Source organism: Benincasa hispida, chromosome 12 (assembly GCF_027475165.1).
Source record: "Benincasa hispida cultivar pf3 chromosome 12, pf3_genome.v1.1, whole genome shotgun sequence".
Taxonomy (NCBI): Eukaryota; Viridiplantae; Streptophyta; class Magnoliopsida; order Cucurbitales; family Cucurbitaceae; genus Benincasa; species Benincasa hispida.
In genome coordinates this window covers 65,134,969-65,150,458 of record NC_143489.1, presented here as the reverse complement: position 1 = coordinate 65,150,458, position 15,490 = coordinate 65,134,969, and the positions used below count along the sequence as shown (strand labels likewise).

Here is a 15,490-nt window from a genome sequence, read left to right as displayed (position 1 = left end):
GATGGCTGTTTTACGCATTTCTTTATTTGATCTACTGTAAGAGGATAAGGTTACTTAGTCTCTTGTTCTAATCTGCTTTTTTCCCTATGGTGAGTGCATTAGGGCGGGACTCTGGGGCCGAAAACGAGGGGTTACACTTACACAGGATTGTTAAGTGTTAACTATTCTGGACCGAACAAATGGTGGCTATTAGGTTTAATTCTAAGAGTAAGTTCTGCCTAATGGTTGAGAATGTCTCATTCCAGTGAAGAGTCATCCAATCACCCCACCGGTGACATTTGTCTTGCCTTGTTGGGACATCATTGCAAAATAAAAGTCTTTTCACTTAGGGTATTTGAAATTTGTTTTGCCAAAATTAATTGGTTAATTAAAAAAATGTGGTTTTTGCAAAGTCTTATAAAAGGTTATTCATTTTTTCAGCAACGGTTTTTAATGGCATCATCAACCACTATCAATTTACTTAGCGCCGAAAAACTGAATGGCCTAGACTATTCAAGTTGAAAACATATGCTAACGACGATACTCATCATCGAGGATCTGAAGTTTGTCGTTACGGAGGAATGTCCTCCTATTCCACCTCAGGATGCTACTCGAAATGTTCGGATAGCGTACGAGCGTTGGACACAGGAAAACGAGAAGGCTCGAGCCTATATTCTGACCAGTCTTAGTGACGTGTTGGCCAAGAAACACGAGTCCATGGTCTCAGCTTGTGAGATCATAGAGTCCTTGCGGGGAATGTTCGGACAGCTGTCTGGACAGCTCAAGCATGAGGCTCTGAAACACATCTTCAGCTCCAAAATGGAGGAAGGCACCTCTGTTTATGAACATATACTGAAGATGATGGTCCATTTTAACGTGGCAGAGGTGAATGGGTCTAAAATCGATGAGGGCAATTAGGTTAGCATTATCCTGCATTCATTGTCGGAGAGCTTCCTCCACTTTGTTAGCAATATGATTCTTAACAAAGTAGACTATTCTCTTACCACTCTCCTCAACGAGTTGCAGACTTACCAATCCTTACTAAAAAAATATGGAGAAAAAGGGAAGTGAGAAAAATGTTGTCTCGTCCTCTAAAGAGTTCTATCGAGGTTCAACCTCAGGAACAAAGTCTATACCTTCAACTTCTAACTCTGGAAAGGGGAAGAAGAAGAAAGGTGGTAAAGGGAAAAGGAATGTGCCTGCTAACCCACCATCTGTCGCCCAGAAGAAGCATCCACTGCCGGTTGAAAAAGGAAAATATTTCCACTTTAACCTGGACAGACACTAGAAGAGGAATTGTCCTTGTTATCTGAAGGAAAAGAAGGCTGCCAAGGCAGACAAAGGGGATTAGATCCTAGCAAAATTTGGAGGCTGGTGAGATGACGTTGCGAGTAGGCACTGGGCATGTCGTCTCAGCTGTGTTAGTGGGAGACATCCAGCTTACTTTACAGAATAGGTTTCTTATATTAAAAGATGTCTTTGTAGTTCCTGAACTAAAAAGGAACCTTATTTCTGTAAAGTGTCTATTACAATACAATTACACTATTTCTTTTAAATTGAATAAAGCATTTATTCGTAAGGATGGTATTGAAATTTGTACAGCTTAATTGGAAAATAACTTGTATGTGCTAAGACCTTTAGCCTTAAATTCCCTCTATAACATAGAGATGTTTAAATCTGTCGTAACTCAATCTAAATGCCAATGAGTTTTTCCAAAAGAAAATGCCCGACTTTGACATCTTCGATTAGGGCACATCAATCTCAGTAGGATTGAGAGATTGGTGAAGAATGGCCTTCTAAGCGAGTTAGAGAAAAATTCTTTACCAGTGTGCGAATCTTGCCTTGAAGGTAATATGACTAAATGACCTTTTACTGGAAAAGGTTATTGAGCCAAAGAGCCTCTTGAATTAGTACATTCTGACCTTTGTGGTCCTATGAATGTGTGAGCTCGAGGAGGCTATGAGTACTTTTATCGATTTTACTGATGATTACTCGAGATATGGGTATGTCTATTGATAATGGGTAGAAATGCACGTTATTACAGTGCAAAGTTATAAAACAATGTAGGATTGCAATGGTAAAAATATACAATATTGCGTCCAAAAGCATTAAGTTCACAACATTGCGATCGCATGCATCCATCGCATTAAAACAACTAACTTATGTATTTTGTGCATAAAATGCATTGGCGCAAGGCGGAAATGCGATTTGAAGAAATTAATGTCCGAGCGCATTAAGAGATTGTGACCACAAGGTTATGTGATCATTTTCGCTTGCGAAAATCTACTAAAGAAGGTGGCTGCGTAGAGCCGGCGCATCGAAAATCTACTAAAGAAGGTGGCTGCGTAGAGCCGGCGCATCTGAGTGAAAGCTTAATAAATCATGATGGGACAGAAAGCTAATGACGGTCGATTCCAAATTAAGTTGATAAGCCGTTAACGACATATTGTAGCAAGTACACTCAACTTTTCGGTGACAAATATTCGGCGAATCAGACAGAGAATTAATGACATCCCATTAGTGCAATCATTCGAGAGAAAAAGTTCTTCACCTCTATAAATACCGAAGGCCACCTTCGTTGAAGGAGTTCGCGCAGTTTACAGAGTTCACCATTAAGATAGAAGTTAGCCTTGTTCATAGTTTTTCTTTTATTTAGAAGGCGGAAGCAAGTGAAGGGAGATTACACTGAGAGATCGTCCCGGTGAATTCAGAAGAGTGCCGGGTAGCGTCGAAGTCAGAGAGAGGGCCAACTCTTGCGGAAGCAAGAACATCTTTTGGACATAATAGAGATAACATAGTGTAAAAGCCTTGGGAAGCAAAATATTGCTACCGAGCTCTCTACTCTTATTTTCCATTATCATTTTGTACTCTGAGCCTATTTATAAAAATGGAAATTGCATCTTTATATCTGTCCACTCTCTTTACATTATGCATGAGTAGCTAAATCTGTCGAATGGGTTGAGAAGCACTTAGCTAGCATAACCTGAGATCTTCATTCTATGCGATTATCTTGTATTATGTATGTTTCATTCGTCCATTAGAGATACTCGGGAGGGTAGTCTAAGGATAGAATCTAGGCTTGAAAAAGCCAGATTAGAATCTAGGCTCGGGAAAGTCAGATTAGAACCGCATAATCAAGAGATAGAAGCTTAGGAATAAGTTCTGTTTGCTATTAATGCATCGCATGCACCCTAGAGATAGGATATGATTGTATACGGTCGTCTTGTCCTTGTGTGCATCTTTCATCATCGCATAGGCAAGAAGTAGAGACTTAGGAATAAGCTCTATAGACATTATCGCATTCATCACATGCGTCCTAAAATTAGGAGCTATCGCATTTGCATTGGAAAATGAATTGCTATCGCATAACTTGAACGCATTCTCAGGAAATACTAGCTAAAGACCTTCTCAACTCGTTCCTTTGCATACTCAGTGTATCTATCGCATAATTACTTCTTTCTCAAGTCCGCCGCATACATTTTATACCTTAAACAACAAACCAACCAACACTTTAATTTATTTGTTACCGCAAAGTGACCTAAAATTACCATCGCATACTGTTTTCCTTAGTTCTTGTGTTCGACCCTAGGCTTACCAGGCAACTCAGTAGGATTTATACTTGGGTCTTACTGAGAAAACTTGGATGCACAACGCATATTCCACCATCGCATTCTACACCATTATTTCATCGAATAAAATAACGTATCAAGTTTTTGGTGCCGTTGCCGGGGACTTCGACAATACATTGTGCTAACGGTAATTTTTTTGATTTTCTTTGCAGCTTTCAATCTCTGGCAAATTACGACCCAGAGATTGAAAGAACATTCCGATGAAGATTGAGAAACAACCGCCAACAACAACAAGACAGAACTCCAAGAATGGCGAAACAACGAGAAGAGAGGGTCGCAGACGCAAATAATATAATGGCTAACCCCATCCTCCTGGCGAATGACCGTAATAGACCCATTCGAGACTATGCGTCGCCCGACTTATATGATTTCTCCCCAAGAATTATGAGGCTAGCTCTGGACGGATCGAGGTTTGAAATGAAACCATTTATGTTGCAGATGATTCAAATGGCCGAACAGTTTGGTGGAAGGCGTGGCAAGGATCCGCACGCCCATCTCTGGAGTTCCATTGAAATCTGCAAGCTTTTGTGTTCCCAAATATCTCCGTTGAGGAGGTTCGACTAATGTTGTTCCCATTTTCCTTATGCGATCAAGCAAGAAAATGGGCTTATTCTCTCGAACTAGGGGAGATAACATCGTAGGAAAAAGTAATGGAAAAGTTCATGAAGAAATACTTCCCTCCAATGGAGAACGCAAGAAGGAGGAAGTTAATTACAAATTTTGAACAAGAAATTGACGAATCGCCCAATGATGCTTGGGCGAGGTTTAAGAGGCTGGTAAGAGATTGCCCACATAACGGCTTACCAGATTGTTTACAGATGGAGATTTTTCTACCACGGACTAAACCCTGCATCACAGACGGCTGCCAACGCGGCAGCAGCTGGTGGTCTGCTTGATAAAACTTACAATGAGGCGAAAAATATACTTGATCGCATTTCCAAAAATCAAAGATTAAGCCAGCAGTTCGTAGGCACCGTAATCTTAATCCTTAGAGAGCTTGTTGTAGCAGTATATTAAGAATAATGAATCAGTGCTTCAGAATCAAGCGACATCCATCCGAAATCTTGAAATTCAACTAGGACAGATTGCGGGCAAACTCAAAAAAAGACCGCAAGAAGCATTGTCGAGCTCAACTGAGCTCCCTCGGAACTCTGGGGGTGCATGAAAGGAACAATGCTTAGCAGTCTCTTTGCTAAGCGAAAAAATGGCAGTGGAAGTAGGGGAGGAACCCATCACGACCAACTTGAATGCGGTAACAACCGAGGACCCGTTGACATATGATACAGAAGAGCCCGAGAAAATGAACCCAGAGGTTGCGTCCACCTTCAAGCCTCTAGAACGCGAGATGGAAGAAGTCTAGTTACCACCATTCCTGCAGAGATTAAAAAAGAAACAGAATGATGAAGATAAGATCGCTATAGAGGCAGTAACGCGAAATACTATGATCCCACCAAAAATGTGCGACCCAGGAATCTTCACGATACCATGCTCAATTGGAGGAGTCTACATTGGTTAAGCACTATGCGATCTTGGGGCAAGTATAAACATAATGTCGCTATCAATCTTCCAACGATTGAATAAAGGCAAACTCACGCCCACGACGAAGACTCTCTTACTTGCAGACAGATCCCGAATACATCCCGAAGGAGAGTTGAAAGATGCCGCAATCTCAATTGACAAATTCATCTTGCCGACATATTTCATCATTCTGGACTATAAAGTGGGCGAAGATGCGCCCATCATATTGGGACGAACATTCCTCTCGACCAGTCGTGCTGAAATTGATGTGCACAAGGGGAAGATCGTGATGAATGTCAATAGGGAAAAGCTCTAGATTAAGGCAGTCAAGATCCCAGAAGACCAAGAAAAGAAGAGGAAGCTGCCCTGGATGTAAAAAGCACAGATGGAAATAAGCAGTCCTTGCGTTTATATGTGACTCACACTCATTAGGGACGCGATCCTTTTGGAATATCATTTTTCCTATCAATGACTCATGAACTTTCATTACCTTTCTTTTAACTATTATTGTATATTTGTCTTTTTGTCCAAAAAAAAAAAAAAGAGAAAATTTGTGTTAACTTTGTTTTTTATTTGACCCTCTCAATGTTTTCTGTGCAACGATCGTGGTGACCGATTGTGGAGGCACTACACGAAAGACGCAACTAGCTTATTCCGCCACCGCAATCGAAGAGAGCAGTTCGCCGCAAAGAAGGATGCGTTCACAAATAATGCGGGTGACAGAACAAATTTGGGGGTTGTATCTTTCCTTGACTTTATTTATTCCAAATTTTGCTCTATCGCATATCATTTTAACTTTCATAATTTTATCATTGCATCCTCTTTAGTCGGTGCAATCATTACACATTTATTAATTTAGTAAGTCACCGCATTATTTCTCTTTGCCAATTATGATTTCAATGATGAAACACATGCCTCTATTTTTCGTATATACTAGAGTCAACTTAATTTTACGACAGTCATCTCATGAAATATTTCTCGAAGTTAGTGGTCTGCCAGCTTTCTTTCAAACTGACTTTTCACGAAACTTCCTAAGAGCATCGCATGACTTCTTTCAATCTTTCAGAAATGAGGACATTGTTGCATTTAAATTTGGGGGTGCGGTCAACCTTGCTAATTTTAGTTTCTAGAAAAAAGAAATATATATATATATTTATATATATATATATATATATATATATATATATATATATATATATATATATATATATATACGTTGCAATCGGACCTACTCGTAGTTGGATGTTCGCATGACACACGTGGGGGCAAGCCAAAACGAAGGTAGGAATCGTGATCAACGCATAAATAAATGATCGCAACTCCGTTGCCAAATGGGTATGAGTTTAGACTGAGAAAGAGCGCCCTACTCCTAGTTGGATGTCCGCATGACACACGTGGGGGCAAGCCAAAACGAAGGTAGGAATCGTGATCAACGCATAAATAAATTATTGCAACTTCGCTGCCAAATGGGTATGAGTTTAAACTGAGAAAGAGCGCCTTGCTCGTAGTTGGATGTTCGCATGACACACGTGGGGGCAAGCCAAAACGAAGGCTAGGCACTCGGATCAGCGCAAGGTCATAGAAAAAAAATATATGTCTAAAATACACAAGGATAAAAATCATTTGAAAATACCTCAGTTGAAAAAGTTTTTTTATATGAAATAAATCATGCGATGCCCTGGAAACTAGTAAAGTATTTTTGAAGGTTAAACTTGCGGTCCCTAAATTTTATAACTATTTCAAAAAGAGACCTGGATAAGAATTAAGAAGATTTTGGTGCATAAGATTTGAATAAGGCAACCTTGAGAAATCTAGGAAAGAAAAAGGCAGTCGGCTTGCTAGAGAAAATCTTTAGCTTATGCTTGAGGACAAGCATTGTTTTGAATTTGGGGGTGTGATAACGGGCATAAATGCACGTTATTACAGTGTGAAGTTATAAAACAATGTAGGATTGCGATGGTAAAAATATACAATATTGTGTCCAAAAGCATTAAGTTTACAACATTGCGATCACATGCGTCCATCGCATTAAAACAGCTAACTTATGTATTTTGTGTAGAAAATACATTGGCACAAGGCGAAAATGCGATCTGAAGAAATTAATGTCCGAGCACATTAAGAGATTGCGACCGCAAGGCTATGCAATCATTTGCGCTCGCGAAAATCTGCTCAAGAAGGTGGCCTCATAGAGTCGGTGCATCAAGGTGGGCGCATCTGGGTGAAAGCTTAATAAATCACGATGGGACAGAAAGCTGATGACGGTCGATTCCGAATTAAGTTGACAAGTCGTTAACGACATACTGTAGCAAGTACACTCAACTTTTCGGTGACAAATATTCGGTACATCAGATAGAGAATTAATGACATCTTATCAGTGCAATCATTCGAAAGAAAAAGTTCTTCACCTCTATAAATACTGAAGGCCACCTTCGTTTAAGGAGTTCGTGTAGTTTACAAAGTTCACCATATAGATAGAAGTTAGCTCTGTTAATAGTTTTTCTTTTACTTAGAAGGGGGAAGCGAGTGAAGGGAGATTACACCGAGAGATCGTCCCGGTGAACTCAGAAGAATTTCGGGAAGTGTCAAAGTCAGAGAGAGAGCCAACTCTTGCGGAAGCAAGAACATATTTTGGGCATAATAGAGATAACACAGTGTAAAAGCCTTGGAATCACGATCGAGGTTGTGCCTCTTTGTAGGCTACCCCAAAAGGTATACGAGGAGGTTTTTTATGATCCGTCCGAAAATAAGGTGTTTTGTTTCCACGAACACTACTTTCCTGGAGGAGGATCATATCAGGGAGCACAGTCCACGTAGTAAAGTCGTGTTAAGTGAGTTTTCCAAAGAAACTACTGAAACTTCAACAAGAGTTGTTGAAGAACCTGCTTCATCAACCAGAATTATTGATGATAGTTCATCTGGTAGGTCGGTTCCACCTTAAGAGTTGAGGGAACCTCGACGTAGTGGGAGGGTTACGAACCTGCCTAATCGCTATATGGGTTTCATGAAATTTCTAGCTATTAACAGTTCTGTAGCTTTCTTAGTATTGTATGTAGACGATATACTACTCATTAGGAATAATGTAGGTCTACTGACTACAGGTAAGAACTGGCTAGCGACCCAATTCCAAATGAAATATTTGAGAGAGGCTTAGTTTATGGGTATACAGATCTTTCAGGATCGTAAGAACAAATTGTTAGCTCTATCTCAGGCATCGTATATTGACAAAATCTTGCTTAAGTACTCGATGCAGAACTCCAAAAAGGGCCTACTACCATTCATGCATGGAGTCACTTTGTCTAAAAACATGTGTCCTAAGATGCCTCAAGAGGTTGAGGAGATGAGACAGGTCCTATATGCATCTACCGTCGGCAGCTTAATGTATGCGATGCTCTGCACTAGGCCAGACATCTGCTATGCTGTGTGAATAGTCAATAGATATCAGTCTAACCCAAGTCAGGGTCACTAGACCGCAGTTAAGAACATCCTTAAGTATCTTTGGAGAACGAGGGACTACATGCTCGTGTATGGGTCTCGAGATTTGATCCTTACTGGATACATGGATTCTGACTTTCAGACTGATAAGAACTCTCGAAAGTCCACTTTAGAGTCAGTATTTACTTTTAATGAAGGAGCTGTAGTGTGGCGGAGCACTAAGCAGGGGTGCATCGCCGACTCCACGATGGAGGCCGAGTACATAGCTACTTGTGAAGCTGCTAAAGAGGTCGTCTGGCTCAGATAGTTCTTGACAGAGCAGGAAGTTGTTCCAGATATGTCTGTGCCCATCACCCTCTATTGTGACAATAGTGGTGCTGTGGTAAACTCCAAGGAGCCCAAGAGACATAGACGCAAAAAAACATTGAGCGAAAGTATCATCTGGTCCACGAGATAGTGCATCAAGGAGACGTGATCGTCACAAAGATCACTTTTAAACAAAATATTGTTGATCAGTATATGAAAGCTCTCACGACTACATTGTTTGGGTCACCTTCAGAGCATGGATCTATGGGACTGCCCGTGGCTGGACTAGGGCAAGTGGGAGATTTTGTTGCACTGGGTTTTTATGCCCTAGTTTATTGTTTTGTACCTATTTACTCATACTCCCCACTTCACTTTAGGACAAGTGGGAGATTATTGGGGTTTGTGCCCTAAAGTCCTATGTTCTGTAGTTTTTAAACAACTTTGCACGAACACTTATGATGTATAATTTAAATAATATTTACTTCACTACTTGACTTTGCACATTTAGATGTTTTTTATTTTACCATAAACCAATAAACTTAATATCCTTGGTTGTCTTTATGTAACTTAAGCATGTATATAGTGACATACAAGTGGATCATGTCTTAAGTGACAACAAAAATAGTTTGTAGTATATGGATATAGGAGGGAAACCTTATCTTGGTAACATTACGGACACGACCCGCTTTGTGGAATTGTTAAAAATGTTGTGACTTGTCACAAATGGTCTGATCCGGATCATTCATTTAATGGACATACGAGCAGGGGCGTCCTATTGATAATGGGTGAAATGCAGATTATCATAGTGCTAAGTTCTTAAACAATGTTGGATTGCGTTGATGAAATATGCTAATTTGCGTCCATTAAGCATCAATTTCATAATATTGTGGTCGTATGCGTTCATCGCATTAGAATAATTGAATTTTGTATTTTTGTGCAGAATATACGTTGACGCAATACAAGAATTGCGATCATAGAAAATCATTGATCGAGCGCAACTTCACCGCAAGGCTTTGCGATGATTGTGCTCACAAACATTCGTCCAAGAAGGATCGCCGCAACCTGGTCAGCGCAACTTGGTGGGCGCATCTGGGTGAAAGGCTAATTAATCGCGATGTGACAAAAAGCTGATGACAGTTGAATTTGAATTAAGTTGACAACCGATAATGATCACAAAGTACATTTAGCTTTTCGGTGACAAATATTCGGCGCATCAGTCAGGAATTAAACCCGTCCCATCTGTACAATCATGAGAGAGAAGCCGCCGTTCACCTTGAATGTTCTATAAATACCACGGGCATCCTTCAGAAAAGGGGTTCACGAGTTCACTATTCTTTTTTTTCCACAAGTTCGCACGCCCTTGTTCATAGTTTTCTTTCGTTTTAAGGCGAACGCGAGAGAGAAGGTTGTGTCGATAGATCGTTTCAGTAAGCTTGGGAGAGCACCGGAAGCTTCAAGGATAGAGAGAGGGCCGACGCCTGTGGAAGAGGGAACATCTTTAGAACTGAATAGAGATTATATTGTAAAAGCATCGGTCAGCAAGGAATTACTACTAGGCTCTCTATCTTTAACCTCCATTTTCATTTTGTACTCCACTCATTTATCGAAATGGAATCTATTTCTCTATATCTGTTCACTCTCTGTTATTTACGCATGAGTAGCTAAACTAGTTGAATGGGTTGAGAAGCATTTAGCTAGCACAACTAAGGAATCTCCATGCTATGTGATTATCTTGTATTGTGTATGCTTCATTCGTCCATTAGAGATACTTGGGAGGGTAGTCTAAGGACAGGATTTAGACTTGGGAAGGTAAGGTTAGAATATAGGCTCGGGAGAGTCAGATTAGAACGCATAATCAAGAGATAGGCGCTTAGGAATGAGCCTATTTGTTATATACGCATTGCATGTATCCTAGAGATAGGATATGATTATATGCGGTCACCTTGCTTTTATGCATCTTGCATCATCGCATAGGACAAGAGTAGAGACTTAGAGATAAGCTCTATGGACACTTTTGCATTCAACACATGTGTCCTAGACTTAGGAGCATCGCATTTGCATTGGAAAATGACTTGCTGTGCATGGTGATAGCATGATCGCATAGTCTGACGCATTCCCAAGTAATGCAAGCTAAAGATCTTCTCAACCCGTTCATCGCATACTCAGTGCATCTATCACACAACTGACTTTTCTTAAATCCGTTGCATTTTGTTTATTTTCTTCATTAGCGCAATCAACAACAAACCAACAATTTATTTATTTGGTTAGTGCAAGGCTTTCATAAAAATTACCAATGCCATCTGTTTTCACAAGTCCCTGTGATCGACCCTAGACTTACCAGGAAACTTAAGGAAATTTACACTTGGATTCCGCTGAGGAAACTTGAGTGCACATCGCAATTTCATGAACGCATATCATCCATATTTCCACTTCATAAAATTAAACATCACAGATACAAAGAGTTTATATAAAACTTGACCTTGAAGTGCTAATGTTTTGTCATATAACTTTGTTCATGACTGAGACTTCACTTCACTAGGATGACCATAGGTAACATGACCTCAATCCTGAGTGAGTTGGGAACTCCTGCCATTGAGGGTAGTCCTTTGATTTTCATGGGTGCGAGTGGCCAGAACGCCGATTCAAGCCTACCATTTTGGGGATTCGTCTGATTTGGGAGCTGGGAACTCAGCTTCACAAGATGGAGTTCACTCCTTCCCCAAAGTAGAGGTAAGTAGATAGATTGCTCTATTTAGGGCTGATCCCGGGGCTTGAACGATGTGGTGCCACGCACTTTCTCATGGCCTAGAGGTGTTCACACATAGTAGGACTATGTTGTATTGTTCATTAGAGGGATCAGTAGTACTTAAGGAGGAAGATATACTTACAGGGGAAAAATGGTAAATTGGCCTGTTGTAATTACGAGCATTTGTGAAGGGTCATCATACTGATGATTGGTTATATCCAATGGACATAGAAATATATCTATGGCAAGAAGAGTTCAACTGTCAGTCTTTAGTGGAATGTCTGATAGTTAAAGGATGGTGGATATCGTGACTAAATATTTTAGTCAGCTATTCACGTACGGTTGGAGCTTCGAGCCATTAGTCTATAAGGTCCTATTGGTAACTTAGATACAAGTTGAGAATAAGATTTTGGGTCAATTTGAAATGTTTAAATTGACAAGAGGGAGTTCGATTATATACGATATAATTGAACGAGTTAATTAAATATGATATAATTAATTTTATGTATGAGATACATTAATTTGGAGGAAATTTGATGTAAATATGATTTATATCTAGTAGAGGAAAATATTATAACTAATATATGATATTAATTTATATATGATAAGTTCACATTCATTAGACGGTTATAAAGGAAATGGGACGACGTCTCTTCTGTTCTAAATAATGGATGAGTGCATTATAAATAGCTGACGGTGTGTTGAGAACAAATGTGCGGACATTGTGTGAAAGAGAGTGCCATCGTTTTGAAAACCAGTGCCTATACGATAGTGCCTACACGATCGCTTATATATACGATATTGCTAAGCGATCACTTACCGATTACATTTTCGTGCACTATTAACTAAACGATTGTTTATCTTTTCTTAAGTGATCGTTTAGCTCTCGATATTTACTAAACAATCGTATAAACGACCGTTTAGTTTTTCCTACGCGATCGTTTGGACAATCGCTCACCCTTTTCCTATACGATCGTTTATACGATCGCTTACCTTTTCCTACACGATCTTTTAGATGATCGCTTAGTTTTTCCTACACGATCGTATACTTCACCTAAACGATCAAGCATCTTGTTTATGTGATAGACAACCTCATCTTCCACTTGCTTGATCGTTATATACTATTCTCTTCCTCCTTCCCTCTACCAAATCCGAACAAAGTCCACACTTTAGATTCTCACTCCAAGAATACTGAAAGCTCTGAGTGGTGGTGTCATCTTCGTTTCCTTCTATTCGAGTGGTGATTGTTGGAGGTAGACGGTTGAGTTTTAGACTCGGTGTGAAGAAGAAATCTTCATCTGGTATGATCTCTTGATCTCTTTAGCATTATGAATGCATATTAGTATGTTTTAAATGTATATGCGATAATTCTGTCACAATGAATTGGAAAGATTCGCTTTCACTCATAGGTACTCTTGAATAAGAGTTCCTTCAATTGGTATCAAAGAACTCGATTTTCTGATATTCTAATTCATTGCTGTAAAAGAATTTCAAATACGTTATTGGTGGGTGCATTTCTACACTGTTTAATCGTTAAATTGTTGTGGATGTGCGGATTTATGGATGTTTTTGTGGATGTTAGCCTCAGTTTGATTTAATTCTTTTACATTTGCGGTTGTTTGTAAAGGCCCTTGCATTTTTGGGCATTAATAATCGTTATCGAGTCTGTATTCACAGTCTGTTTGAGTTTTGAGTTGTTCGTGAAGAAGATCGGAGTAAGCGTTACGGTTCTTCGAGAAAGGAGACGATCAAAGGTTGATCGCATTGTGCAGACGATGGGGTTAACGATCGCTGTTGATCGCATCGTATAGACGATGGGGTATGCGATCACTGTTGATCGCATCGTGCAGACGTTAGGGTATGCGATCGCTGATGATCGCATTGTGTAGACGATCGGGTAAGCGATCAAGGGTTGATCGCATCGTGTCGACGATTATTACGTGATCGCTGAGTATCGGGATGTGTAGGCGATGGGATGCTCGCGTATTTCTAACCGCGCGCGTGCACTAGACGATCGTTTAGGTCAGTAAGCTTCATTGCTTAGTAACTGACTAAACGATTTCTTAGTAATGCAAGGTAAATCGTTTACCTTTCGCCGCGTTAAGTGATTGCATAAATGATTAAGCTTCACAGTCTCGTTGTCGTTTACGCGATCATTTAATTTTGATTCTATCGTCTAGTGCACGGTGGACGATCGTCTACCTACAGTGTTTACTACATGATGGAGTCCTCCTGGCAGTTCAAGACCCAGTTTGCTTGTAAACCGGTTTGCTCGATTAAAAATGTAATAATAGGGTTATTTCATTCCGATTTTGTTAAAGGCTCATCCCGGTCCATTAATCCTTTATTTATTACATGCGATGTTTGTTTTATGTCATATGGTATGCATATATAGTAAATCTCACCTTAGGTTATGCATTGGTCATGCATCATCTCTTTGTTGTAATTGTTATAATATAGAGAAGCATGTTTTAATTTACATAAGTGCATGCTCATGCATCATATTGGGACGAACATTCCTCTCGACCGGTCGTGCTGAAATTGATGTGCACAAGGGGAAGATCGTGATGAATGTCAATAGGGAAAAGCTCTAGATTAAGGCAGTCAAGATCCCAGAAGACCAAGAAAAGAAGAGGAAGCTGCCCTGGATGTAAAAAGCACGGATGGAAATAAGCAGTCCCTGCGTTTATATGCGACTAACACTCATTAGGGACGCGATCCTTTTGGAATATCATTTTTCCTATCAATGACTCATGAACTTTCATTACCTTTCTTTTAACTATTATTGTATATTTGTCTTTTTGTCCAAAAAAAAAAAAGAGAATTTTTGTTAACTTTGTTTTTTATTTGACCCTCTCAATGTTTTCTGTGCAACAATCGTGGTGACCGATTGTGGAGGCACTACACGAAAGACGCAACTAGCTTATTCCGCCACCGCAATCGAAGAGAGCAGTTCGCCGCAAAGAAGGATGCGTTCACAAATAATGCGGGCGACATAACAAATTTGGGGGTTGTATCTTTCCTTGACTTTATTTATTCCAAATTTTGCTCTATCGCATATCATTTTAACTTTGATAATTTTATCATCGCATCCTCTTTAGTCGGTGCAATAATTACACATTGATTAATTTAGTAAGTCACGCATTATTTCTCTTTGCCAATTATGATTTTCAATGATGAAACACATGCCTCTATTTTTTCGTATATACTAGAGTCAAGTTAATTTTAGGACAATCATCTCATGAAATATTTCTCGAAGTTAGTGGTCTGCCAACTTTCTTTCAAACTGACTTTTCACGAAACTTCCTTAGAGCATCGCATGACTTCTTTCAATCTTTCAGCAATGGGGACATTGTTGCATTTAAATTTGGGGGTGCGGTATTCATTTTTCAACCTTGCTATTTTTAGTTTCTAAGTATATATTATATTTATATTTATATTTGTAACGTTGCAATCGGATCCTACTCGTAGTTGGATGTTCGCATGACACACGTGGGGGCAAGCCAAAACGAAGGTAGGAATTGTGATCAACACATAAATAAATGATCGCAACTCCGCTGCCAAATGGGTATGAGTTTAGACTGAGAAAGAGCGCCCTACTCCTAGTTGGATGTCCGCATGACACACGTGGGGGCAAGCCAAAACGAAGGTAAAAATCGTGATCAACGCATAAATAAATGATCGCAACTCCGCTGCCAAATGGGTATGAGTTTAGACTAAGAAAGAGTGTCTTGCTCGTAGTTGGATGTCCACATGACACACATAGGGGCAAGCCAAAACGAAGGCTAGGCACTCGGATTAGCGCAAGGTCATAGAAAAAAAATATGTCTAAAATACACAAGTATAAAAATCATTTGAAAATACCTCAATTGAAAAAGTT

General features: G+C 39.7%; 1 non-coding gene across 1 annotated transcript; it reads right to left on the bottom strand.

Moving 5' to 3' along the window:
* Window positions 1–4,303: 4,303 nt before the first annotated feature.
* LOC120068666 (small nucleolar RNA R71) lies at window positions 4,304–4,410 on the bottom strand. The gene has a single exon (XR_005479301.1). It is a non-coding gene; the product is annotated as a small nucleolar RNA R71 (small nucleolar RNA).
* Window positions 4,411–15,490: the final 11,080 nt, after the last annotated feature.